This window comes from Melospiza melodia, chromosome W (assembly GCF_035770615.1).
Source record: "Melospiza melodia melodia isolate bMelMel2 chromosome W, bMelMel2.pri, whole genome shotgun sequence".
In the NCBI taxonomy this organism is placed as follows: domain Eukaryota; kingdom Metazoa; phylum Chordata; class Aves; order Passeriformes; family Passerellidae; genus Melospiza; species Melospiza melodia.
The window spans coordinates 53,323,087-53,348,327 of record NC_086225.1 but is presented as its reverse complement, the minus strand read 5'-3'; the positions used below and the strand labels follow the sequence as shown (position 1 = coordinate 53,348,327).

At 49.5% G+C, this 25,241-nt stretch overlaps 1 long non-coding RNA gene across 1 annotated transcript; it reads left to right on the top strand.

The window, feature by feature from the left end:
• The first annotated feature begins 2,319 nt into the window (after nucleotides 1-2,319).
• On the top strand, nucleotides 2,320-8,145 carry LOC134431427 (uncharacterized). Its single transcript, XR_010030972.1, has 3 exons — nucleotides 2,320-2,421; nucleotides 3,033-3,156; nucleotides 8,087-8,145. It is a non-coding gene; the product is annotated as an uncharacterized LOC134431427 (long non-coding RNA).
• The last annotated feature ends 17,096 nt before the right edge of the window (nucleotides 8,146-25,241 follow it).

Below are 25,241 nucleotides of genomic sequence, written 5' to 3'. Positions count from 1 at the left end.
GCACACAAAACAAACCACGGCTATTTTCCTTGGCAAACAAAACTCAGCTGCCCCGCTTCTGGGTGGCCGATTGCAGGAGCCACTTGGTAATATCAAACAAGCCCGACTTGGCACTGGTGCCACCTTGGGTCTGGAAGCCATCATGCGTATGTTTAATTTTCAGGAGTCATCTGGCCACTCCCGGCCATAGGACCTCAAACACAAACCTCGGCCCATTTCTCCGGCAAACAGCACTCAGCTGCTCCGCTTCTGGATGGCAGATTGCAGGAGCCACTTGGTACTATCAAACCAGCCCAACTTGGCAGTGGTGCCACCAGGGGTGAGGTAAACATCCTGCCTATCGTGGATTCTAAGGAGACAGCCGGTACCTCCCAGCCATAGGCCCCCAGACACAAACCTCGGGCCGTTTCCCTGGCAAACAAGACTAAGCTGCCCCGCTTCTGGATAGCAGATTGCAGGAGCCACGTGGTACTACAAAAACAGCCCGACTTGGCAGTGGTGGCACCTTGGCTCTGGGAACCATCCTTCGTATCGAGCATTTTAAGGAGGCAGCCTGCCACTCCAAACCATATGTCCCCAAAAACAATCCACGGACCTTTTCTCTGGCAAACAAAACTCAGCTGCCCCGCTTCTGGATGGCAGATTGCAGGAGCCACTTTGCACTATCAAACCAGCCCGACTGACTCCTGAAATTCGACCATAGGCATGAGGGCTTCCTGACCAAAGGCGGCACCAGTGCCAAGTCGGTGGCCAGCTGGCTCCTTAAAAAGCTCGATACGCAGGATGGTTCCCAGACCCAAGGTGGCACCAGTGCCAAGTCGGGCTGGTTTGATAGCACCAAGTGGCTCCTGCAATCTGCCATCCAGAAGCTGGGCAGCTGAGTTTTGTTTGCCAGAGAAAAGGGCCGTGGGTTGTGTTTGGGGGCCTGTGGCTGGAAGTGGCCAGCTGGCTCCTTAGAATCCACGATACGCAGCATGGTTCCCAGAGCCAAGGTGGCACCAGTGCCAAGTCGGGCTGGTTTGATAGTACCAAGTGGCTCCTGCAATCTGCCATCCAGAAGCGGGGTAGCTTACTTTTGTTTGCTAGGGAAACGGGCCGAGGTTTGTGTCTGGGGGCCTATGGCTGGGAGTGACCGGCTGGATCCTGAAAAGCTACGATAGGCAGGATGGTGACCAGACCCATGGTGGCACCAGTGCCAAGTTGGGCTGGTTTGATAGTACCAAGTGGCTCCTGCAATCTGCCATCCAGAAGCGGGGCAGCTGAGTTTTTTTTGCCTGTGAAACGGGCCGTTGTTTTTGATTGGGGTCTGTGGCGAGAGTGGCTGGCTGGCTCCTGACAATCCACAATACGCAGGATGGATCCCAGACCCAAGGTGGCACCAGTGCCAAGTTTGGCTGGTTTGATAGTACCAAGTGGCTCCTGCAATCTGCCATCCAGAAGCGGGGCAGCTTACTTTTGTTTTCCAGGGAAAAGCGCCGTGGTTTGTGTCTGGGGGCCTATGGCTGGGAGTTACCGGCTGGCTCCTGATAAGCTACGATAGGCAGGATGGTGACCAGACCCATGGTGGCACCAGTGCCAAGTTGGGCTGGTTTGATAGTACTGAAGCCCTAAAGCAGATAGCCTTCCAGAAGTAATGGGTTAAAACATGGAATGTGAGGTATGTAAAGCAGGGCCTAGCACTAGAACACACGGAGAAAGCACAGCACAGTACTAGGAAAACAGAGCAATGAATTAAATGAGAGGTAGAGCATCATGACAGGGGAAGAGATAAGTATAGGAGAAACTAATGGGCTAAGCAGGTTTAGAGCCAGCAATGTCGAAGCGACCCTAAGGGTTTTGCCAAGCCACGGGATCTAAGCCAAGTACACCGGGAATTGACCAAATTAGGAAAGGAGTTCAAAAGTTTAAAGAGGAAGACTCACCGGAAAGACCCCGTCTATGATGAAGGCAACAGGAACGACCACCTGAGAATCCCCCAAAAGAGATGTCTCCACCTACGCTCCGCCCACGCTCCGCCTACATCACGCCCCATATGAATATGCATGATTATGTATCTGATCTGATGTAATCCTATACTCAAAAATGTATATAAGGCTTGCTTTTGCTATGTGAACTCAGAAATCCATTTTGTGATTTCTCCGACGCGTCGCTAATAAAAATACCTCCTGCTTAATTGACTTAAGCTGAGTCTGATTAGGCAGTCACTCTGCCTGTTTGGGGCAAAATTCGGCATCATTTCTGGCGAGCCAGGCAGGAGCTATGGCACCAGACAGGAGATCCAAGCCTTAAGGGTCCTCTCCCGAGCCGGGTCCGGGGCCGGGGTCTTCTGGGCGCCTCTGACGGCTTTTCGTCGGGAGAAGCTCCTTCCCTGGACCGGTGCTCTCGGATGGACGCTGGCTGCATCTCCTGCTCAATTAAGAGGTATTTTAATTGCCTATTGGCTTTAAGAGGTATTTGAATTGTTTGTTGGTTTTGGGATAAAGCGCTTTGTTTGGGAAACGAGGGTCAGACGTGACCGCTCGCAGGGTAAGCTGGGGGACGCCCCGGTAAAGAATCCCTACTGGGTTAGAGTCCCAGAAATAGAAACGCAGGTTTAAGTCCTGCTACTGGGTTAGAGTCCCGGTAATAGAAACGCAGGTTAAAGTCCTGCTACTGGGTTAGAGTCCCAGTAATAGAAACGCAGGTTAAAGTCCTGCTACTGGGTTAGAGTCCCAGCTACTGGGTTAGAGTCCCAGCATTTGGTTTTGTGAATGTAGAAAAGAAAAAAAAAAAAAAAAAAAAAAAAAACCAAAAAAAAACAAAAAACAAAAAAAAAAAAAAAAAACGCAGGTTAAAGTCCTGCTGGAAGGAGTATTTGTTTATCTTGGTATCTTTGGTCTGTTTTTACTGTGTGGGAAACTGTTTTTAACATTGTGTTTAATGTTATAATACTGTGGATTAAGGGTTAAGAACTAAGATTGCTCTTTGAGAGGTCTGACAGCCGGTGATTTTTTTTTGTGTCTGTTCTATGTGTCTGTTGCAAAATCTTACAGGAAACATCTATATACTGTCTATGGTTGCGATTGCATGAACCTGGCAAACCGGTATCTCACGGTCTGTAGGCAACCTCTCGTGACCAAACCTGGTAAAACAGTCTGTTCTGATATAGACCATAAGGTAGGAACTATTTCATAAAGGTGTGTGGGTGTGGGTGAGAGTGAATGAAACGCAGCATCGCTGCGAAGCAGGAGGGAGTCCCACTCTGCATTGGCTTACAGTACTTGCGAGAAAGGGACTGATCGGGTTAAACAAACACAGGGAATAGCCATGGGAGGTCGACAGAGTAAGGACGTAAATATGAAAACCCCCTTAGGATGTATCTTAAAGCAGTGGAAGGACTTGGGAGGGATTCCAGGGGGAAACATCAGTAAAAAGACACTTCTTAAATATTGTACACAGTGGTGGCCGTTGTATAAGTTAGATGACAATGAGAAATGGCCACCGGAGGGAACAACTAATTATAACACTATTTTACAACTGATGCTCTTCCTCCGCCAATTTAATAAATGGGACAAAGTGATGTATGCTGACATGTTCTTTACCCTAAGAAATAAACCGGAGTGGCAAAGAGAGTGCGGGATAAATGTAGCACCTCAGGACCCCCTGGTGCTAGCCCTGGAAAAGAATAAGAAAGGTTCAAAGCCTAAAGAACGTTGCTGTGATGCATGTAGCATTGGGCAACAATGTCTTAAATTAACAAGAAGGGATAGTGGAAAGGAGAGCGAAATAAGCCTGTGGGAATACCATCCATTCGCCCCAGGACGGGAAGGGCCTCTTCCCAGGCCAAAAGAGGAACAAGGGGATCCTAGCCCATTAAAGGAACTAGAATGATGGTGGAAATCGAAGTTTGGGCACAGCCCTCAGAAATTAGACAACAGTTGGGAGGAGGATAGCCCATTAAGATCGGGGATTGAAAAGAAAGAAAGCAGCCCGCAGGGACCAGATAGTACACAGGGGTCGGGGAGACAGCCCACCCAGACTAGAAGCTGAGAGGGAAGAAGGCAGTCCACATGGAACAGAGAGCCGAGGGGAGACACACAGCCTGCCCGAACTAAGCCCATGTGGGGATAGTAGCACACCTAGGAATGGAAGTTTAAGGAAATCAGGTTCCTGTAAAATAGAAACTAGCACACCAAGGACGGGAGACAAAAGTAACTCACTGGCAAAGTTGAAATATAGTGAGAAGAATGACAGTGAGACATGCGAAAGGGAGGCAGAGAACAGCTCACAGAAGCTGAATATAGTAATTCAGATAGAGGATAAGAGAGCAACGGAAGGAGGGAAACAACACCTGTTAGGATTAATGATGGGACAGAGTAACCCAGACATCAGGAAGAAGTTACAAAAGCTTGAGCATCCAGCAAACAAAAACCTAGAGACACTGCTGAACGAGGCATGGAAGGCATACAATAATAGAGAAGCAGAAGAGAAGAGAAAGGAAGACAGGAGGATAGCTCGAGTGGTGGCTGTAGCAGTGGCAGCTCAGAAGACAGGTTACCCGGAACCTGGAACTCGAGGAAGGGGTAGAGGCAACCCAATGGGAAGGGGAGGAAGACTCCAGCCCCACCCCACTAGGGTAGGGCCAAATCAATGTGCGCACTGCCTACAGATGGGGCACTGGAGGCGAGAATGTCCCCAACTGAGGGAAAGATTTATGGCCACTACCACCACCACACATCAGGATAGTGAATGACGGGGACCGGTGGGCCGTACCCTAGCAGACCCACTGGTTAAAATGGAGCTAGGGGAAGGTAAAAAGGAATTGAGCTTTTTAATTGATACGGGAGCAACTTTTTCAGTTTTAAATCAGGAATTGGTACCTAAAAGTGATGAATTTGTACAAGTTGTGGGAGCAACAGGCCAACCAGAAAAGGCTTACTTTTTGAAACCCATTAAATACAAAATTGAGAAACAAATGGGAATTCATCAGTTCCTGTATTTACCAAATTCGCCAAAGCCCTTATTGGGAAGTGACCTATTGGAAAACCTGGGAGCCATAATAAAGTTCAATAAAGACAAATTGGAATTTCAAGTAAACGATGAACAATTGATTACAGCCCTAAGCCTAACAATCAGTTGTGTGGAACCCAAACCTGAGAACCACAACTTCGAGCGAATCCTGAGCAAGACTTATCCATTAGTATGGGCTACGGATATACCTGGAAAATCAAAACGAGCGACACCGATTGTTGTCGAACTTAAGGTCGGGGCAAGACCGGTGGTAAGAAAACAATACCATCTGAGGATAGAAGACAGAAAGGGAATTGAGCCCATAATCAAAGGGTTTTTAGAACTGGGGTTATTGGTAGAATGTGAATCGGATTTTAATACACCGATCTTGCCAGTAAAGAAACGTAATGGAATGTATAGGCTCGTTCAGGATCTGAGGGCCGTAAACGAAATAACCAAGACATTACACCCGGTGGTTGCTAATCCATATACGCTTTTAACTAAGCTAAAGGATAGCCTGGCCTGGTTCACCGTACTAGATTTGAAAGACGCATTCTTCTGCCTTCCCTCAGCCCCCGAGAGTCAAAGGATTTTTGCCTTTGAGTGGGAATCAGTAGATAGGGGGAGAAAGACCCAACTTACCTGGACACGGTTGCCCCAAGGCTGGTCTAACTCGCCCACGATCTTTGGGAATCAGTTAGCCAAAGAATTAGAACAATGGGAAGGGCCGCCGGGAGATGGCGCCCTCCTGCAGTACGTAGACGACCTCCTAATAGCGACAGTGACGGAGGAAGAATGCATTGAATGGACTATTTCCTTGTTGAATTTCCTGGGTTTAAGTGGATATCGAGTCTCTCAACAGAAAGCACAACTGGTGCAAAAGAAAGTGGTGTACCTGGGATACGAAATCTCCAGAGGACAGCGATCCCTGGGAGCAGCCAGGAAAGAGGCCATCTGCCAGATGCCCAAACCAGAGACGGTGAGAGACCTGCGCGCCTTTCTGGGGATGACAGGTTGGTGTCGGCTATGGATCTACCAGTACGGGATACTCGCTAAACCACTGTATGATTTGTTGAAGGAAACCAAGAATGTCCTAGCTTGGACTCCCGAAGCGGAAGGGGCCTTTAAGAGGCTGAAGCGGGAGCTGATAAGAGCACCAGCCTTGGGTCTCCCAGATGTGTCAAAACCATTCTGGCTATTTTCCCATGAGCGGCAAGGGATGGCCCTAGGAGTACTAGCACAGCAGTTGGGACCACACAAGAGAGCCGTGGCCTACTTCTCCAAGCGATTGGATGAAGTAAGTAAAGGATGGCCAGGCTGTCTGAGGGCAGTGGCCGCAGTGATAATTAACATAGAAGAGGCCAGGAAGCTCACGCTGGGCCAAAAGGTGACTGTGTTAGTATCCCACACTGTGTCAGCCGTGCTGGAACAGAAAGGCAACCATTGGTTGTCGCCTTCCAGATTCTTAAAGTACCAGGCCATCCTGGCTGAATCAGATGATGTAACCATTCAGGTAACTAATATTGTGAACCCAGCTTCATTCTTAGAAGGAAGAGCCCCAGCAGAACCCATCGAACATGACTGCCTGGAAACAATTGAAGCCGTCTACTCCAGTCGCCCAGATCTCAAAGAAGAGCCGTTCGAAGACGTGGACAACTGGTTTTCGGATGGCAGCAGCTTCGTGAAGCAAGGAGTAAGAATGGCTGGCTATGCAGTCACTACTACAGAAAGGGTAATTGAGTCAAACCCCTTGCCTGCAGGGACTTCAGCCCAAAAGGCAGAGCTGATAGCTCTGACTCGAGCCCTGGAATTGGCGGAGAACATGCAAATTAATATATGGACAGACTCTAAATATGCCTTCTCCATTGTACATGCTCATGGGGCCATCTGGAAAGAAAGAGGACTATTGACTACACAAGGAAAAACGGTCAAACATGCTAAAGAGATTCTGCGATTGCTAGAGGCGGTCCAACTCCCAGCACAAGTAGCCATAATGCATTGTAAAGGACATCTGAAAGGTAACACTATCCCAGAAATAGGGAACAGGAAGGCAGATACGGAAGCTAAATTGGCTGCCACTAGGACTAGAGAAGTAGAAATAGTAGCCCTAATACCAGGAGAGCTGGATACTGATATCCAGCCAGATTACCAAGAATCAGATCATAGGTGGATTCAAAGGAATAAGGGCAAAATACTAGAAAATGGTTGGGGTCGATTAGAAACAGGACAGTTAGTGATACCAGGAAACGTGATGTGGCAGTTTGTGAAGGCAGAACATGAGAAGGCCCATTGGGGCCTAGATTCGCTTTACCAATATTTGCAGACCAGAATAGCAGGACCAAAATTATTTACTACTGTAAAACACGTTACATCCCAGTGCGAGCGGTGTCTGAAAAATAACCCGAATACGGGAACCAAGGTACACCAAGGAGCCATAAATCGAGGTAAATTTCCAGGTGAAGTATGGCAAATTGATTTTTCTGAACTCCCAAGAAAAGGGGGGTTTCGGTATTTGTTGGTATTAACTGATACATTTTCTGGGTGGCCTGAAGCATTCCCTTGTAGGACAAATAAGGAAAGAGAGGTGACTAAAGTACTGTTGAATGAAATTATTCCACGGTTTGGGGTACCGAAAAGCATTTCTTCGGATAGAGGTACACATTTTTGTGCAAAAGTGGTGAGAGCAATAAGCAAAGCATTACAAATCAAATGGCAACTACACACACCTTATCGTCCACAGGCCAGTGGGCAAGTGGAAAAGATGAATCATCTCATCAAACAGCAAATTGCCAAAATATGCCAGGAGACTAATTTACAGTGGTATCAAGCTTTGCCTATTGTTCTGCTGAGGCTGAGAGTGAAACCAAGATCAAAGGAAAGGTTAAGCCCATTCGAAATTTTGTATGGTAGACATTATGCTATGCAAGTTGTAAATGGGGACGCCATAGACCAAATCGGTAATCAATACATTTATGATTATGTAATTACGGTGGGGAAACAGTTTGATAAAAATGCTACTGTGATGATAGAGCACCAACCTAAACAACCTGACTGTAAATTGCATCCGTTTAATCCCGGTGATTGGGTGTATGTTAAGAATCTTTTAGGAAAACCCCTACAAGAAAAGTGGGAGGGACCTTTCCAAGTGCTGCTGACTATCTTCACCGTGGTGCGGATCAAGGAGCGACCTACGTGGATCCATTATTCACGGGTCAAGAAAGCTCCGGAGAACAAACAAGAGGAAGAGAACAAACAAGAGGAGCAGACGTCATGATCCTGACTCCACCTCAAACCTTTGCAACTCTGATCATTGGACTCTCGATAAGTATAGCTCTTCCCCAAGACTCTTCCCCAATAGACCCATAGTCTCATGCACACCAGTGTATCCACCCGGAGTTGGGATTGAGAGGACCCCATTTTGAGGTTTATGCCTTACGTAACAATCAGCCATACGCGAGTGAGATATGGCATCAGTCCCCCATGGTAGTATACGAGGGAGACCAAATCCAAATTGGGTGTCGAGAGCTTGACCCAGTAGAAGAAAGGAAAACAAGGCGGCTAGTGCTAACAATTGAACCCTTGGAGCCAGCCTCTGAACATAACCTAATTACCTTTAGTCCAGTAAGAATGGGCAAGCCCACTGCCTGGACCCAGCAAAAGGGCCCAATTTCATGTCAGTGGAGTGACTTCAGAGAAGATCCACCTGGATCACAACCCCGAAACTCGGTGATTTATAGAGAAGATTCACTTGGGGAGCTACATCCTCAAAACATAACCTATAACCCTCACCCCCTTCTCTACCCTGCGGGAAAGATCGTAGCATCTAGTGGTCCTGAGGAAGGAAAAGCACAGTGTGAGATGGCGTTTAGCAATTAGTGAACTTCACTTATGAGCCTCAACAAGAACACATTGAAGCTTATGTCCTCACCATTAGTGCGGCTGAGGAAAGAGCTATCTTTCCCATCCTCACTCTAGGGACAATACACCAAGATGTCATTGTCAGGCCAATAGACCATAACGTCTGGGCCAGTTATGATTACACCAAAAATAGGTGGCAATCGGTTAGCACAGAAGCATGTATCCCTAGAGGACAATTAGGCTATGTTTGCGAAAATGCTGTGGTAGAAGCCGAAGATTTATGCTTAGATGCTGAAAATAGTGTATGTACCTTAGAAATGCTTCCGCATGATAGAACACAATCACAAGTTTACTATATAGGAAATGGGTGTGCTTGCGTAAGGACAGCTTGTGACAACGTCACTATAGATAATTGCCAAGAAGAGACTAACAATACTAACTTTTGTGCATGTAACTTTACCAAGATCGTAGGTTGTGATTTTCATTACACTGTCCCAATAACTACCCAACAGCTAATTAACGCAAATTTCAACCTATATCAAGAAATACCGAAATTACAAATAGGGATGGACGTCAAGATTCTCAAAGCAATGCTTGCACAACCTGAAGTAAAGAAATTGGTGCAAAAGGTGAATCAAACAACTAAACGAATGGTATGGCAGATAGAACACAATTCGGAAAGAATAAAGAATGTCCTGACTGAAGTAGAACAAGTAGGCCAGCATCACTGGTGGGACATCTTTACAGGATATTCCCCAACAGCTACACAGGTCTTCCATTACCTGGTGCACCCAATGCTAATAGTAATTGTAGCTTTGTTATTACTAACTCTTACAAACATTTGTTTGTGGTGGAGACTAAGGAGCATAATGAAAAGGACCCAAATGATTTGGGCAATGGTACGAGCCTATCAGCGTCCTGTGGAACCAGAACTTGACGAAAGAATTCGTAAGTTACAAGAAAAGGGGGGAAATGAAGCCCTAAAGCAGATAGCCTTCCAGAAGTAATGGGTTAAAACATGGAATGTGAGGTATGTAAAGCAGGGCCTAGCACTAGAACACACGGAGAAAGCACAGCACAGCACTAGGAAAACAGAGCAATGAATTAAATGAGAGGTAGAGCATCATGACAGGGGAAGAGATAAGTATAGGAGAAACTAATGGGCTAAGCAGGTTTAGAGCCAGCAATGTCGAAGCGACCCTAAGGGTTTTGCCAAGCCACGGGATCTAAGCCAAGTACACCGGGAATTGACCAAATTAGGAAAGGAGTTCAAAAGTTTAAAGAGGAAGACTCACCGGAAAGACCCCGTCTATGATGAAGGCAACAGGAACGACAACCTGAGAATCCCCCAAAAGAGATGTCTCCACCTACGCTCCGCCCACGCTCCGCCTACATCACGCCCCATATGAATATGCATGATTATGTATCTGATCTGATGTAATCCTATACTCAAAAATGTATATAAGGCTTGCTTTTGCTATGTGAACTCAGAAATCCATTTTGTGATTTCTCCGACGCGTCGCTAATAAAAATACCTCCTGCTTAATTGACTTAAGCTGAGTCTGATTAGGCAGTCACTCTGCCTGTTTGGGGCAAAATTCGGCATCAGTACCAAGTGGCTCCAGCAATCTGCCATCAAAAAGTTGGCAGGCGAGTTTTGTTTTCCAGGGAAAAGCGCCGTTGTTTGTGTTTGGGGGACTGTGGCTGGGAGTGGCCGGCTGGCTCCTTAGAATCCACGATACGCAGGATGGTTCCCAGACCAGAGGTGGCACCAGTGCCAAGTCGGGCTGGTTTGATGGTGCAAAGTGGCTCCTGCAATCTGCCATCCAGAAGCGGGGTAGCTTACTTTTTTTTTGCCAGGGAAACGGGCCGAGGTTTTTGTCTGGGGGCCTATGGCTGGGAGTGACCGGCTGGCTCCTGAAAAGCTACGATAGGCAGGATGGTGACCAGACCCATGGTGGCACCAGTGCCAAGTCGGGCTGGTTTGATAGTACCAAGTGGCTCCTGCAATCTGCCATCCAGAAGCTGGGCAGTTGAGTTTTGTTTGCCAGAGAAAAGGGCCGAGGTTTGTGTTTGGGGGCCTGTGGCTGGGAGTGGCCAGCTGGCTCCTTAAAATTCATGATACGCAGGATGGTTACCAGACCCAAGGTGGCACCAGAGCCAAGTCGGGCTGGTTTGATAGTACCAAGTGGCTCCTCCAATCTGCCATCAAAAGTTGGCAGGCGAGTTTTGTTTGCCAGATAAAAGCGCCGTTGTTTGTGTTTGGGGGCCAGTGGCTGGGAGTGGCCGGCTGGCTCCTTAGAATCCACGATACGCAGGATGGATCCCAGACCCAAGGTGGCACCAGTGCCAAGTCGGGCTGGTTTGATAGTACCAAGTGGCTCCTGCAACCTCCATCAAAAAGTTGGCAGGCGTGTTTTGTTTTCCAGGGAACAGCGCCGTTGATTGTGTTTGGGGGCCTGTGGCTGGGAGTGGCCGGCTGGCTCCTTAGAATCCACGATACGCAGGATGGTTCCCAGACCCAAGGTGGCACCAGTGCCAAGTAAGGCTGGTTTGATGGTGCAAAGTGGCGCCTGCAATCTGCCATCCAGAAGCGGGGCAGCTGATTTTTGTTTGCCAGAGGAAAGGTCCGTGGTTTGTTTTTGGGGCATACGGCTGGGAATGGCTGGCTGGCTCCTTAAAATGCTCGACACGCAGGATGGTTACCAGACCCAATGTGGCACCACTGCCAAGTCGGGCTGTTTTTGTAGTACCAAGTGGCTCCCGCAATCTGCCATCCAGAAGCGGGGCAGCTTACTTTTGTTTGCCAGAGAAACGTGCCAATGTTTGTGTCTGGGGGACTATGGCTGGGAGTGTTCGGTTGGTTCCTGAATATGTACGATACGCAGGATGGTTCCCAGACCCAAGGTGGCACCAGTGCCAAGTCGGGCTGGTTTGATAGTACCAAGTGGCTCCTGCAATCTGCCATCCAGAAGAGGGGCAGTTGAGTTTTGTTTGCCAGAGAAAAGGGCAGTGGTTTGTGTTTGGGGCCTATGGCTGAGAGTGGCCGGCTGGCCCCTGAAAATCCACGATAGGCAGGATGGTTCCCAGATCCAAGGTGGCAGCAGTGCCATGTTTGGCTGGTTTGATGGTGCAAAGTGGCTCCTGCAATCTGCCATCCAGAAGCGGGGTAGCTTACTTTTGTTTGCCAGGGAAACGGGCCGAGGTTTGTGTCTGGGGGCCTACGGCTGGAAGTGACCGTCTGGATCCTGAAAAGCTACGATAGGCAGGATGGTGACCAGACCCATGGTGGCACCAGTGCCAAGTTTGGCTGGTTTGATAGTACCAAGTGGCTCCTGCAATCTGCTATCCAGAAGTGGGGCAGCTGAGTTTTGTTTGCCAGAGAAAAAGGCTGTAGTTTGTGTTTGGGGGCCTGTGGCTGGCAGTGGCCGGCTGGCTCCTGAAAATCCATGATACGCAGCATGGTTCCCAGGCCCAAGGTGGCACCAGTGCCAAGTAGGGCTGGTTTGATAGTACCGAGTGGCTCCTGCAATCTCCCATCCAGAAGCGGGGCAGCTGAGTTTTTTTTGCCAGGGAAACAGGCCGTTGTTTTTGATTGGGGTCTGTGGCCGAGAGTGGCCGGCTGGCTCCTGACAATCCACAATACGCAGGATGGTTCCCAGACCCAAGGTGGCACCAGTGCCAAGTCGGGCTGGTTTGATAGTACCAAGTGGCTCCTGCAATCTGCCATCCAGAAGCGGGGCAGCTGAGTTTTGTTTGCCATAGAAAAGGGCCGTGCGTTGTGTTTGGGGGCATATGGCTGGGAGTGGCCAGCTGGCTCCTAAAAATTCACGATACGCAGGATTGTTCCCAGACCCAAGGTGGCACCAGCTCCAAGTCAGGCTGGTTTTGTAGTACCAAGTGGCTCCTGCAGTTTGCCATCCAGAAGAGGGCAGTTGAGTTTTGTTTACCAGAGTAAAGGGCAGTGGTTTGTGTTTGGGGGACTATGGCTGAGAGTGGCCGGCTGGCCCCTGAAAATCCACGATAGGCAGGATGGTTCCCAGATCCAAGGTGGCATCAGTGCCAAGTCGGGCTGTGTTGATGGTGCAAAGTGGCTCCTGCAATCTGCCATCCAGACGCGGGGCAGCGGATTTTTGTTTGCAAGAGAAAAGGTCCGTGGTTTGTTTTTGGGGGCATATGGCTGGGAGCGGCCGGCTGGCTGCTTAAAAAGCTCGATACGCAGGATGGTTCCCAGACCCAAGGTGGCACCAGTGCCAAGTCGGGCTGTTTTTATAGTACCAAGTGCGTCCTGCAATCTGCCATCCAGAAGAGGGGCAGTTGAGTTGTCTTTGCCAGAGAAAAGCGCCGTTGTTTGTGTTTGGGGGCCTATTGCTTGGAGTGGCCGCCTGGCGCCTTAGAATCTACGTTACGCAGCATGGTTCCCAGACCCAAGGTGGCACCAGTACCAAGTCGGGCTGGTTTGATAGTACCAAGTGGCTCCTGCAATCTGCCATCCAGAAGCGGGGCAGCTTACTTTTGTTTGCCAGGGAAACAGGCCGAGGTTTGTGTCTGGGGGCCTATGGCTGGGAGTGACCGGCTGGCTCCTGAAAAGCTACGATAGGCAGGATGGTGACCAGACCCATGGTGGCACCAGTGCCAAGTTGGGCTGGTTTGATAGTACCAAGTGGCTCCTGCAATCTGCCATCAAAAGTTGGCAGGCGAGTTTTGTTTTCCAGGGAAAAGCGCCGATGTTTGTGTTTGAGGGCCTGTGGCTGGCAGTGGCCGGCTGGCTCCTTAGAATCCATGATACGCAGGATGGTTCCCAGACCCAAGGTGGCACCAGTGCCAAGTCGGGCTGGTTTGATACTACCAAGTGGTTCCTGCAATCTGCCATCCACAAGCGGGGGAGCTTACTTTTGTTTCCCAGGGAAACGGGCCGTGGTTTCTGTTTGGGGGCATATGGCTGAGAGTGGCCGGCTGTCTCCTGAAAATCCACGCTAGACAGCATGGTTCCCAGATCCAAGGTGGCACCAGTGCCAAGTCGGGCTGGTTTGATGGTGCAAAGTGGCTCCTGCAATCTGCCATCCAGAAGCGAGGCAGCCGATTTTTGTTTGCCAGAGAAAAAGTCCGTGGTTTGTTTTTGGGGGCATATGGCTGGGAGTGGCCGGCTGGCTCCTTAAAATGCTCGATACGCAGGATGGTTCCCAGGCCCAAGGTGGCACCCGTGCTAAGTGGGGCTGCCTTTTTAGTATCAAGTTCGTCCGGAAATTTGCCATTCACAAGAGGGGCAGTTGAGTTTTGCTTGACAGAGAAACGGGCCATTGTTTCTGTTTGGGGGCATATGGCTGAGAGTGGCTGGCTGGCCCCTGAAAGTCCGCCCTAGGCAGCATGGTTCCCAGATCCAAGGTGCACCAGTGCCAAGTCGGGCTGGTTTGATGGTGCAAAGTGGCTCCTGCAATCTGCCATCCAGAAGCGGGGCAGCTGAGTTTTGTTTGCCGGAGAAAAGGTCCGTGGTTTGTTTTTGGGGCATACGGCTGGGAATGGCCAGCTGACTCCTTAAAATGCACGATACGCAGGATGGTAACCAGACCCAAGGTGGCACCAGAGCCAAGTCGGGATGTTTTTGTAGTACCAAGTGGCTCCTGCAATTTGGCATCCAGAAGAGGGGCAGTTGAGTTTTGTTTGCCATAGAAAAGGGCCGTGGGTTGTGTTTGGGGGCATATGGCTGAGAGTGGCCGGCTGGTCCCTGAAAATCCACGATAGGCAGGATGGTTCCCAGAGCCATGGTGGCACCAGTGCCAAGTCGGGCTGGTTTGATAGTACCAAGTGGCTCCTGCAATCTGCCATCAAAAATTTGGCAGGCGAGTTTTGTTTTCCAGGGAAAAGCGCCGTTGTTTTTGTTTGGGGGCCTGTGGCTGGGAGTGGCCGGCTGGCCCCTTAGAATCCACGATACGCAGGATGGTTCCCAGACCCAAGGTGGCACCAGTGCCAAGTTGGGCTGGTTTGATAGTACCATGTGGCTCCTATAATCTCCCATTCAGAGGCGGGGCAGCTGAGTTTTTTTTGCCTGTGAAACGGGCCGTTGTTTTTGATTGGGGTCTGTGGCCGAGAGTGGTCGGCTGGCTCCTGAAAATCCACAATACGCACGATGGTTCCCAGACCCAAGGTGGCACCAGTTCCAAGTCGGGCTGGTTTGATAGTACCAAGTGGCTCCTGCAATCTGCCATCCAGAAGCTGGGCAGCTGAGTTTTGTTTGCCAGAGAAAAGGGCCGTGGGTTGTGTTTGGGGGCATACGGCTGAGAGTGGCCAGCTGGCTCCTTAAAATGCACGATACGCAGGATGGTTCCCAGACCCAAGGTGGCACCAGTGCCAAGTCGGGCTGGTTTGATAGTACCAAGTGGCTCCTGCAATCTGCCATCCAGAAGAGGGGCAGCTTACTTTTGTTTGCCAGGGAAACGGGCCGAGGTTTGTGTCTGGGGGCCTATGGCTGGGAGTGACCGGCTGGCTCCTGAAAAGCTACGATAGGCAGGATGGTGACCAGACCCATGGTGGCACCAGTGCCAAGTTGGGCTGGTTTGATAGTACCAAGTGGCTCCTGCAATCTGCAATCCAGAAGAGGGGCAGTTGAGTTTTGTTTGCCAGAGTAAAGGGCCGTGGTTTTTGTTTGGGGGCCTATGGCTGAGAGTGGCCGGCTGGCCCCTGAAAATCCACGATATGCAGGATGGTTCCCAGACCCAAGGTGGCACCAGTGCCAAGTCGGGCTGGTTTGATGGTGCAAAGTGGCTCCTGCAATCTGCCATCCAGACGCGGGGCAGGTGATTTTAGTTTGCAAAAGAAAAGGTCCGTGGGTTGTGTTTGGGGGCATATGGCTGAGAGTGGCCGGCTGGTCCCTGAAAATCCACGATAGGCAGGATGGTTCCCAGAGCCAAGGTGGCACCAGTGCCAAGTCGGGCTGGTTTGATAGTACCAAGTGGCTCCTGCAATCCGCCATCAAAAGTTGGCAGCTGAGTTTTGTTTGCCAGAGAAAAAGGCTGTGGTTTGTGTTTGGGGGCCTGTGGCTGGCAGTGGCCGGCTGGCTCCTGAAAATCCATGATACGCAGCATGGTTCCCAGACCTAAGGTGGCACCAGTGCCAAGTCGGGCTGGTTTGATGGTGCAAAGTTGCTCCTGCAATCTCCCATCCAGAAGCGGGGCAGCTGAGTTTTTTTTGCCAGTGAAACGGGCCGTTGTTTTTGATTGGGGTCTGTGGCCGAGAGTGGCTGGCTGGCTCCTGACAATCCACAATACGCAGGATGGTTCCCAGACCCAAGGTGGCACCAGTGCCAAGTCGGGCTGGTTTGATACTACCAAGTGGCTCCTGCAATCTGCCATCCAGAAGCGGGGCAGCTTACTTTTTTTTGCCAGGGAAACGGGCCGAGGTTTGTGACTGGGGGCCTATGGCTGGGAGTGACCGGCTGGCTCCTGAATAGCTACGATAGGCAGGATGGTTACCAGACCCCTGGTGGCACCAGTGCCAAGTTGGGCTGGTTTGATAGTACCAAGTGGCTCCTGCAATCTGCCATCAAAAAGTTGGCAGGCGAGTTTTGTTTTCCAGGGAAAAGCGCCGTTGTTTGTGTTTGGGGGCCTGTGGCTGGGAGTGGCCGGCTGGCTCCTTAGAATCCATGATACGCAGGAAGGTTCCCAGACCCAACGTGGCACCAGTGCCAAATTGGGCTGGTTTGATACTACCAAGTGGTTCCTGCAATCTACCATCCAGAAGCGGGGTAGCTTACTTTTGTTTGCCAGGGAAACGGGCCGTGGGTTGTGTTTGGGGGCATATGGCTAAGAGTGGCCGGCTGTCTCCCGAAAATCCACGCTAGGCAGCATGGTTCCCAGATCCAAGGTGGCACCAGTGCCAAGTCGGGCTGGTTTGATGGTGCAAAGTGGCTCCTGCAATCTGCCATCCAGAAGCGGGGCAGCCGATTTTTGTTTGCCAGAGAAAAGGTCCGTGGTTTGTTTTTGGGGGCATATGGCTGGGAGTGGCCGCCTGGCTCCTTAAAATGCTCGATACGCAGGATGGTTCCCAGGCCCAAGGTGGAACCCGTGCCAAGTCGGGCTGCCTTTTTAGTATCAAGTTCGTCCAGCAATTTGCCATCCAGAAGAGGGGCAGTTGAGTTTTGTTTGCCAGAGAAAAGGGCCGTGGTTACTGTTTGGGGGCATATGACTGAGAGTGGCCGGCTGGCCCCTGAAAATCCACCATACACAGGATGGTTCCCAGATCCAAGGTGGCACCAGTGCCAAGTTGGGCTGGTTTGATAGTCCCAAGTGGCTCCTGCAATCTGCCATCCAGAAGCGGGGCAGCTTACTTTTGTTTGCCAGGGAAACGGGCCGAGGTTTGTGTCTGGGGGCCTATGGCTGGGAGTGACCGGCTGGCTCCTGAAAAGCTACGATAGGCAGGATGGTGACCAGACCCATGGTGGCACCAGTGCCAAGTTGGGCTGGTTTGATTGTACCAAGTGGCTCCTGCAATCTGCCATCAAAAGTTGGCAGGCAAGTTTTGTTTTCCAGGGAAAAGCGCCGTTGTTTGTGTTTGGGGGCCTGTGGCTGGGAGTGGTCGGCTGGCTCCTTAGAATCCACGATACACAGGATGGTTCCCAGACCCAAGGTGGCACCAGTGCCAAGTCGGGCTGGTTTGATAGTACCAAGTGGCTCCTGCAATTTGCCATCCAGAAGAGGGGCAGTTGAGTTTTGTTTGCCAGAGAAACGGGCCGTGGTTTCTGTTTGGGGGCATATGGCTGAGAGTGGCTGGCTGGCCCCTGAAAGTCTGCGCTAGGCAGCATGGTTCCCAGATCCAAGGTGGCACCAGTGCCAAGTCGGGCTGGTTTGATGGTGCAAAGTGGCTCCTGCAATCTGCCATCCAGATGCGGGGCAGCTGAGTTTTGTTTGCCGGAGAAAAGGTCCGTGGTTTGTTTTTGGGGGCATATGGCTGGGAGCGGCCGGCTGGCTGCTTAAAAAGCTCGATACGCAGGATGGTTCCCAGACCCAAGGTGGCACCAGTGCCAAGTCGGGGTTGTTTGATGCTGCAAAGTGGCTCCTGCAATCTGCCATCCAGAAGAGGGGCAGCTTACTGTTTTTTGCCTGGGAAACCGGCCGAGGTTAGTGTCTGGGGGCCTATGGCTGGGAGTGGCCGGCTGGCCCCTGAAAATCCACGATAGGCAGGATGGTTACCAGACCCATGGTGGCACCAGTGCCAAGTTGGGCTGGTTTGATAGTACCAAGTGGCTCCTGCAATCTGCCATCAAAAAGTTGGCAGGCGAGTTTTGTTTTCCAGGGAAAAGCGCCGTTGTTTGTGTTTGGGGGCCTGTGGCTGGGAGTGGCCGGCTGGCTCCATAAAATGCTCGATACGCAGGATGGTTCCCAGGCCCAAGGTGGCACCAGTGCCAAGTCAGGCTGCCTTTTTAGTATCAAGTTCGTCCTGCAATTTGCCATCCAGAAGAGGGGCAGTTGAGTTTTTTTTGCCAGAGACACGGGCCGTGGTTTCTGTTTGGGGGCATATGGTTGAGAGTGGCCGGCTGGCCCCTGAAAGTCCAAGATACACAGGATGGTTCCCAGATCCAAGGTGGCACCAGTGCCAAGTTGGGCTGGTTTGATAGTCCCAAGTGTCTCCTGTAAACTGCCATCCAGAAGTGGGGCAGCTGAGTTCTGTTTGCCAGAGAAATGGGCCTAGGTTTTTGTTTGGGGGCCTGTGGCTAGGAGTGGCCGGCTGGCTCCTTAGAATCCACGATACGCAGGACGGTTCCCAGATCCAAGGTGGCACCAGTGCCAAGTCGGGCTGGTTTGATAGTACCAAGTGGCTCCTGCAACCTCCATCAAAAAGTTGGCAGGCGTGTTTTGTTTTCCAGGGAACAGCGCCGTTGATTGTGTTTGGGGGCCTGTGGCTGGGAGTGGCCTGCTGGCTCCTTAGAATCCACGATACGCAGGATTGTTCCCAGACCCAAGGTGGCACCAGTGCCAAGTAAGGCTGGTTTGATGGTGCAAAGTGGCGCCTGCAATCTGCCATCCAGAAGCGGGGCAGCTGATTTTTGTTTGCCAGAGAAAAAATCCGTGGTTTGTTTTTGGGGCATACGGCTGGGAATGGCTGGCTGGCTCCTTAAAATGCTCGATACGCAGGATGGTTACCAGACCCAAGGTGGCACCAGTGCCAAGTCGGGCTGGTTTGATAGTACCAAGTGGCTCCTGCAATCTGCCATCCAGAAGAGGGGTAGCTTACTTTTGTTTGCCAGGGAAACGGGCCGAGGTTTGTGTCTGGGGGCCTATGGCTGGGAGTGACCGGCTGGCTCCTGAAAAGCTACGATAGGCAGGATGGTTACCAGACCCATGGTGGCACCAGTGCCAAGTTGGGCTGGTTTGATAGTACCAAGTGGCTCCTGCAATCTGCCATCCAGAAGCGGGGCAGCTTACTGTTTTTTGCCTGGGAAACCGGCCGAGGTTAGTGTCTGGGGGCCTATGGCTGGGAGTGACCGGCTGGCTCCTGAAAAGCTACGATAGGCAGGATGGTGACCAGACCCATGGTGGCACCAGTGCCAAGTTGGGCTGGTTTGATAGTACCAAGTGGCTCCTGCAATCTGCCATCAAAAAGTTGGCAGGCGAGTTTTGTTTTCCAGGGAAAAGCGCCGTTGTTTGTGTCTGGGGGCCTGTGGCTGGGAGTGGCTGGCTGGCTCCTTAGAATCCACGATACGCAGGATGGTTCCCAGACCCAAGGTGGCACCAGTGCCAAATCGGGCTGGTTTGATAGTCCCAAGTGGCTCCTGCAATCTGCCATCAAAAAGTTGGCAGGCGAGTTTTGTTTTCCAGGGAAAAGCGCCGTTGTTTGTGTTTGGGGGCCTGTGGCTGGGAGTGGCCGGCTGGCTCCTTAGAATCCACGATACGCAGGATGGTTCCCAGACCAGAGGTGGCACCAGTGCCAAGTCGGGCTGGTTTGATGGTGCAAAGTGGCTCCTGCAACCTGCCATCCAGAAGCGGGGTAGCTTACTTTTGTTTGCCAGGGAAACGGGCCGAGGTTTTTGTCTGGGGGCCTATGGCTGGGAGTGACCGGCTGGCTCCTGAAAATACACGCTAGACAGCATGGTTCCCAGATCCAAGGTGGCACCAGTGCCAAGTCGGGCTGCGTTTTAAGTATCAAGTTCGTCCTGCAATTTGCCATCCAGAAGAGGGGCAGTTGAGTTTTGTTTGCCAGAGAAACGGGCCGTGGTTTCTGTTTGGGGCCTATGGCTGGGAGTGGCCAGCTGGCTCCTTAAAATTCACGATACGGAGGATGGTTACCAGACCCATGGTGGCACCAGTGCCAAGTTGGGCTGGTTTGATAGTACCAAGTGGCTCCTGCAGTCCGCCATCAAAAAGTTGGCAGGCGAGTTTTGTTTTCCAGGGAAAAGCGCCGTTGTTTGTGTTTGGGGGCCTGTGGCTGGGAGTGGCCGCCTGGCGCCTCAGAATCTACGTTACGCAGCATGGTTCCCAGACCCAAGGTGGCACCAGTGCCAAGTCAGGCTGGTTTGATAGTACCAAGTGGCTCCTGCAATCTGCCATCCAGAAGCGGGGTAGCTTACTTTTGTTTGCCAGGGAAACGGGCCGAGGTTTTTGTCTGGGGGCCTATGGCTGGGAGTGACCGGCTGGCTCCTGAAAATACACGCTAGACAGCATGGTTCCCAGATCCAAGGTGGCACCAGTGCCAAGTCGGGCTGCGTTTTAAGTATCAAGTTCGTCCTGCAATTTGCCATCCAGAAGAGGGGCAGTTGAGTTTTGTTTGCCAGAGAAACGGGCCGTGGTTTCTGTTTGGGGGCATATGGCTGAGAGTGGCTGGCTGGCCCCTGAAAGTCTGCGCTAGGCAGCATGGTTCCCAGATCCAAGGTGGCACCAGTGCCAAGTCGGGCTGGTTTGATGGTGCAAAGTGGCTCCTGCAATCTGCCATCCAGAAGCGGGGCAGCTTACTGTTTTTTGCCTGGGAAACCGGCCGAGGTTAGTGTCTGGGGGCCTATGGCTGGGAGTGACCGGCTGGCTCCTGAAAAGCTACGATAGGCAGGATGGTGACCAGACCCATGGTGGCACCAGTGCCAAGTTGGGCTGGTTTGATAGTACCAAGTGGCTCCTGCAATCTGCCATCAAAAAGTTGGCAGGCGAGTTTTGTTTTCCAGGGAAAAGCGCCGTTGTTTGTGTCTGGGGGCCTGTGGCTGGGAGTGGCCGGCTGGCTCCTTAGAATCCACAATACGCAGGATGGTTCGCAGACCAGAGGTGGCAGCAGTGCCAAGTTGGGCTGGTGAAGCCCTAAAGCAGATTACCTTCCAGAAGTAATGGGTTAAAACATGGAATGAGAGGCATGGAAAGAAGGGCCTAGCACTAGAACACACGGAGAAAGCACAGCACTAGGAAAACAGAGCAACAAATTAGATAAGAGGTAGAGCATCATGACAGGGGAAGAGATAGGTATAGGAGAAACTAATGGGCTAAGCAGGTGTAGAGCCAGCAATGTCGAAACGACCCTAAGGGTTTTGCCAAGCCACGGGATCTAAGCCAAATACACCGGGAATTGACCAAATTAGGAAAGGAGTTCAAAAGTTTAAAGAGGAAGGCTCATCGGAAAGTCCCCGTCTATGATGAAGGCAACAGGAACGACCACCTGAAAATTCCCCAAAAGAGATGTCTCCACCTACGCTCCGCCCACGCTCCGCCTATACCATGCCCCATATGAATATGCATGATTATGTATCTGATCTGATGTAGTCCTATACCCAAAATTGTATATAAGGCTTGCTTTTGCTATGTGAACTCAGAAATCCATTTTGTGATTTCTCCGACGCGTCGTTAATAAAAATACCTCCTGCTTAATTGACTTAAGCTGAGTCTGATTAGGCAGTCACTCTGCCTGTTTTGGGCAAAATTCGGCATCATTTCTGGCGAGCCAGCCAGGAGGTTTGGCACCAGACAGGAGATCCGAGCCTTAAGGGTCCTCTCCCGAGCCGGGGCCGGGGCCGGGGTCTTCTGGGCGCCCCTGACGGCTTTTCGTCGGGAGAAGCTCCTTCCCTGGACCGGTGCTCTCGGATGGACGCTGGCTGCATCTCCTGCTCAATTAAGAGGTATTTTAATTGCCTATTGGCTTTAAGAGGTATTTAAATTGTTTGTTGGTTTTGGGATAAAGTGCTTTGTTTGGAAAACGAGGGTCAGACGTGACCGCTCGCAGGGTAAGCCAGAGGGACGCCTCGGTAAAAATCCCTGATTATACGGGTTAAAGTCCCGTCAATACGGGTTAAAGTCCCGTAAACGCGGGTTAAAGTCCTGCTACTGGGTTAGAGTCCCAGCTACTGGGTTAGAGTCCCAGCATTCTGATTATACGGGTTAAAGTCCCGTAAATACGGGTTAAAGTCCCGTAGACGCAGGTTAAAGTCCTGCTACTGGGTTAGAGTCCCAGAAATAAAGACGCAGGTTAAAATCCTGCTACTGGGTTAGAGTCCCAGCTACTGGGTTAGAGTCCCAGCATTTGGTTTTGTGAACGTAAAAAAAAAAAAAAAAAAAAAAAAAAAAAAAAAAAAAAAAAAAAAAAAAAAAAAAAAAAAAAAAGCAAGGAAAAGAGAAAATGCAGGTTAAAGTCCTGCTGGAAGGAGTATTTGAGTATTTGTTTATCTTGGTATCTTTGGTTTGTTTTGCTGTATGGGAGATTGCCTACTGTTCTTTGAGAACGGGAGAAAGATGTGTTAATTGGTGGTTTTATGTGTTTGTTTTATGTGTCCATTGTAAAATCTTATAGGGGACGCTTTTATTACTTTCTATGTAAACAGATTGGAAATGTATGTGCATGAACTTGAGAACCCGGTATTTCACGGTCTATCGGCGACCTCTTGTGACCAAACCCGGTAAAACAGTCTGTTCTGACATAAGACCATAAGGTAGGAACCTTTCACTGTACGGGTGTGTGTGTGGAGTGAGTGAGACGCAGCATCGCTGCGAAACGAGAGCGGAGTTCCGATCCGCATTTCCTGGACGAAGCGAATGGAAATTGTGTGAATGAAGTGTTAAGGTATATTGGCATATAGTACTTGTGGAAAAGAGCACGAATATAGAGAATAGCCATGGGAAGCCAACAGAGTAAAGATATAAATATGAAAACCCCCTTAGGATGTATCCTAAAACACTGGAAGGACCTGGGAGGGATTCCAGGGGGAAACATAAGTAAAAAGACACTTCTTAAGTATTGTACACAATGGTGGCCCCTGTACCGTCTGGATGACGGAGAAAAATGGCCACCGGAGGGAACAACTAATTATAATACCATTTTGCAACTAATACTCCTCCTCCGCCGGCTCAATAAATGGGATGAAATAATGTACGCAGACATGTTCTTCACCCTAAGGAATAAACCTGAGTGGCAAAAAGAATGTGAAATTAACGTAGCCCCTCAGGATCCCCTAGTACTAGCCCTGGAAAGGGATAAGAAGGGTCCAAAGCCCAAGGAACGTTGCTGTGATGCATGTAGTGGAAATGAGAAAAAGAAGGGTGTGGGACCTACCTGTTTTTATTGTCATAAAAAGGGGCACCTGCAAAGAAATTGCAAAAAGAAACAGCAAGATGAGAAAACTTCTCAGGAGAGTCAGAAAGGGCAAGGGTTTTGTCTAACGAAAAAGATCGAATTACACCTAGAAGAGCCCTTGATAATAGAGCTAAGAGTAGGTCCTCAGAGTGAAGAATTTGTATTTTTAGTAAATACAGGAGTTTCTCGGTCAACAGTGACAAAATTACCCCAGGGATGTGAAGTGAGTTGTGAGCAAGTTTCAGTAGTCGGAATTACAGGAGAAGCTTTCCCTGTTCCTATAATAAAAGGGGTGAAGATTGAAACAAATAACAAATTTGGAGTAAATGATTTATTATTGGTACCAGAGGCCGAGGAGAATATGCTAGGCAGAGATCTAATAGTAGCCCTAAATTTACAGATAAAACCCTGTGAAGGAAAACTTGAAATTTATTCTTTACCTAAAGAAGATGATCTAGAAATTGATGACATGGGTTGGCTTTCAAGTGAAGTAGAAAAGTTTAGAGTGAAGGAGTCTAGTCCCTTTAGTCCCTCCTGGTCAGCGCAAGCTTGTGGATTTTAAAAGGGGACTAATTATACAGACTCCAAACATGCTTTTAGTGTAGTACATACTTTTAGAGAAATTTAGAAGGAAAGGAGACTTATAAACACTCAAAGGAAAAGGTTAATATATGGGGGGATAGTTCATATAAAGGAACACCAGAGGGGGAGGGATATTAAAGTCAGAGAAATAATTTGGCTAGTAAAGAAACAAAAAGCAACCTTAAGAAAGAGAGATATTGAAATCATGACCTCACAAAAAATAGAAATTCAGCAAGAGACTCTTTCCCTTCCGCTAGTAGAATTGGCAGCTATAAGGAAATTAGGAGCAACATTTAAGGAGGAGAAGTGAGTTTTTTTTTTCCTGATGATAGAATTATGATGCCAAAACCAGTGGCACATTAAATCTTAGATAACTTGTATAGACGGACATATTGGGAAGCAAGAGCCTTTGTGATCATTTTTTTTAATTTTTTGGATGTATGAAGATATTTGAAATTTAAAAAAAAAAAAAGCAAATTACCCAGGGGTGTCTCACCTGTTAAAAGGTAAATAAGAAAGTGCTTAAGAGCCCTCCCTCTGGAGAATGCAAAACAGCCTAGCGGCTATTTCAAAAGATCCAGGTTGATTTTGTTGATTTGTTTAAAGTAGGTCGGTGGAAATATTTGTTATTTATAGTAGATCAATTAACTCAGTGGGATAAAGCACAGTTTAAACAGTACTTTTGATTAATACGGGAGCAACTGTTTCAGTTTTAAATCAGGAATTGGTACCTAAAAGTGATGGATTTATACAATTTGTGGGAGCAACAGGCCAACCAGAAAAGCCTTACTTTCTGAAACCCATTAAATACAGTATTAGGAAACAGATGAAATTCATCAGTTCTTATATTTACCAAATTTACCAAAGCCCTTATTGAGAAGAAACCTATTGGAGAACTTAAGAGCCATAATAAAATTCAATAAGGACAAATTGGAATTTCAAGTAAACGAGGAACAACTGATTACAGCTCTAAGCCTAACAATCAGTTGTGTGGAACCTTTACCTGAGAATCACAATTATTACAATTTCAAGCAAATCCCGAGCGAGACTTACCCATTAGTCTGAGCTAAAACAGCTGTTAATTTAGCAGTAACCTAGAACTCGCTCTTTGGAGTATTAAAGGAATAGAGAATAGAGAGAGAAACGGAGCAAAATGCAGACAAAAAGTCAAGGCTGATACCTAACGGGGGGGGGAGGGGGCTGAAGTAGAAGGGGGCTCTGATGGGGAACTCAGTGAAGAAAGTTCGGATGCCATGGGAGTTACCTGGCGTGCTGCCAAG